The sequence below is a fragment of the Centrocercus urophasianus genome, unplaced genomic scaffold, assembly GCF_019232065.1.
Source record: "Centrocercus urophasianus isolate 14NV4802_14NV808 unplaced genomic scaffold, USGS_Curo_1.0 seq_14, whole genome shotgun sequence".
Taxonomy (NCBI): domain Eukaryota; kingdom Metazoa; phylum Chordata; class Aves; order Galliformes; family Phasianidae; genus Centrocercus; species Centrocercus urophasianus.
This window is the reverse complement of record NW_024884586.1, coordinates 24,652,453-24,655,612: the sequence shown is the minus strand read 5'-3', so window position 1 is coordinate 24,655,612 and position 3,160 is coordinate 24,652,453.

The following is a 3,160-nucleotide window of genomic DNA, read 5'->3' as shown; positions in this document are numbered from 1 at the left end:
CGCAGCGGATCGGATCAGCTGCTTTCACCCCTTCTGTTGTGTTTTCAGTAAACAGAAAATCCTAGGCTTTCCCCATAAATTGCCGGCACCGTGTCCGGCTCTTTTTAGAGCCATTGATAAGGACTGTTTTTGTTCTCCATGCGGGATAGGACGTCCTGGGGAAGTTTGTGATTGCTGAGCCCCGCAGAATGAGTGGAAGGACTCGCGGGAGCTATTTTGTCTCCGTTCTCGGAGGATTTGGGCTGTCTAAAATAGAAATAGTGGCGATAATGAAAAAAAAAAAAAGTAGAAAGGAAATACAATAATTAAATAATAAAATAATTAAAATAGGAATAGGAGGGGAAAAAAAAGAGAGAAGGGAAAAAAACAAAAACAACAAAAAAAGGACTTGTGGGTTAGCAGTCCGCGCACAACCCTCCCGTCCCGCAGCAGCCGAACGCGGCTTCGCTTCTCACGGCGGCGCAGCGGCTTAGAGGCCAGCAGGGGGCGCTCCAACGTTGCGCCTGGCAGCCCGCGCCTTGCCCGCCGCCTCCGCGCTCCCGCACGTGCGCGAGCACCGCGCAAGCACCGCACACGTCCTCAAGCATCCCGGCTCCGAGTCGCAGCCCCGGGTCGGTTCCCCCTCCGGGTTCCCTGTGCTAGCAGCCCGCCCCGAGGGCCTCTCCCCGGTGAGGTGCTTGCCCCGCGGGTGCCTTTTGCGCGCAGTTGGCTGCGCGGATAGACCTTCGCTTCCCTCTCTGTGTACTGTACATTATGCAACTTATTAAATACAACGATGAATTGTCAACATTTTTTTCGCCTGTTAGTTCCGCTGATCCGGGCAGGATTTATTTTCGGATCTCAGGTCCCGGAGCTATAATGTGCGATTTCTTTGCCTTAAATAAAATTGGTCAAATGTTGACAACCTTTAAGCCAATCTAACACTCAAGATTACTGATGGGAAACTAATGAGAAAATATCAGATCGTCCGGCCCGGGGGCTCCTAATTAAATCTTAGCTGATTGAAAAATAAAAGCGGGTTCTGGGGCAGGGGGAGGGAAGAAGCTCCGGGCTGAACTTTAGCTCTTATTTTGCGCTGTATTTCCCCAGCCCTCTCCGCCCTCCCTCTCGGCCCCCTCCCTCTGCAAAAAGCCAAACGTTATTTCTCCTCTTATTTCGAGAGATCCGAACGCGACTATCAGTCCTGGCCCGGTAAATATTAAGGCCTTTAAGCAACGTGATTTAACTAATTAGAAAATTTACATCATTAAGTCTCAGGGAGAGAAAAAAAGGAGAAACAAATCTGTCAGTCATTTTAAAAGAGACAGGCCCTATTGAAGTGTGAAGAAATCGGCTCTAATTCAAAAAGGCAATCGGGCAGAAAAAGCCCTCAACATTACCCTGCTAGTTATTAATCAGAGGGGTTCCCCCCCGCTCCTTCCCGCAATGGCAAGAGCTGGAGCACATCGTTAGTTTCTCCCAAAGCTGCCGCGCGGTTCCCATTCAGTTTTTTTGCCACTCGTCCATGTCCCGTGTTAATAACTGGGATTTGTCCACTCGGGGTTCATAGATTCTGAAACGTTTCCACCCTAGCGAAGAGGATCCGTAGGAAAATGAAGCCCCTGGCTGCTCGCCCCTGCCCCAGCCCTCTCTCGGAGGGGCCCCGACGGCCGAGGGCTTTGTTTGCTGCCCGCGCTCCTGGTGGGGACCGCCGACCGCCGCCCCAGTGCCCGCCCCGGGTTCAGGCGGAGCCGAGTGCAGGTTCGGGGTGCGGGGCGCGGGGCTGTTCCCCGCCGAGGGGGGCTTCTCGGGGGACCCGAACGAAGGGGCTCCAGAGTACCGAGCTCTGTTCCCCTCTCTCCCTTTCAAACAGCCTCTATAATCTCCCTTCCGAGTGTTGGCCGCGGACTACGGCATAAATAATAAATACGCCCCGCTCCGTGCCTTCTCCCTTCCTAATCTCGAGGAAACTGATGGTCGCTTTAATCAAATGAGTTTGCACCGCTTGTTCGTGGGGCTGATTTTGGGGATTTTAACCACGCTTCGGGTGAGGGCCTGTTTCGGATCTCATGATTCTGGGAGATCCTCCTCCAAGAACCGAGCCCCTGCAAATGGGTCCGAACTGAGCTCCGGTGAGTGTCACCGGACCGTAGTGTGTATGGACAACAAGTTTTGGCAAAAATAAAAAATAAAAATAAAAAGAGAAAAAACCTTCTGATTCCCTCTTCCGTTGATTTCCACACGCTAAATTGCAGTGAAGGAGCTGTGAAGATCTCCCAGAGCCAGACACGATCCCCAGCAGCGCTCCGCACCTCCCTGGCACACAGCTCTGTGCCCCAGTCCTTTCGGCTCGGCGGACACCCCCAAAACATGCCCTATCCCCACAACAGAAGCGTTTCTCTGCCCCCCCGTATGGCCACTGCACCGCGGCCCTGCGGAGCCCCGCGGAGGCAGAGTCCTCTCCCAAAAGCGGGATTTCGCTCAATGGGTGGACAGGAGAGCAGCTCCGGTTTTCCCTGCCCCTCTGCATATCGAGTTTGTTACTCAAAAACGAATTTTCCGAAGAAGGCCCTTCACAGAAAAAATCAAAACCAGCAACAATCCCCAACCAACGCGAACACAACCTGTCCGCTGCCCGGGCTTGGGGCTGGGAGGCAGCATCATAAAATTTACGGCATCCTTAACAACTGCCAAGGAACAGCATTAACATTCCCTTTAATTGAGAAAACATTGATTTTTAACTCTGGAAAGAACGCAACAGTAATTTAATTGCAAACTTTCACCGATATAGCAGCATCTCAGGGAGGCAACATTCCATCTTTAATAGACCTACTTTATGAAGTGATAAAACCAAAGAAAACCTGCCAAATGGGCGGCTGTGACCGTGAGACAAAAGTTATCTGCATTCCCTCTCCGTCTGTGTAGCCCAGAACACCGCACTGCCCTGTGCAGGGGGACAGCAGAGGTTGGGTCCGGAAGAGGAGCAGCAGATCGTGCTCTAAATAACAGTTTGTCTTTACTGGGTGAAGAACGACGGATAGGGATTGAGGAAATACTTATCAGAAAATGGGGGCCTCTTCTAGAAAGTAAACCAACGAGTAAATTCTCTTTCCCTTCCCTTGTCCGTGAAAGAAAGAAAGAGAGAAAGAGAGAAAGAGAGAAAGAGAGAAAGAGAGAAAGA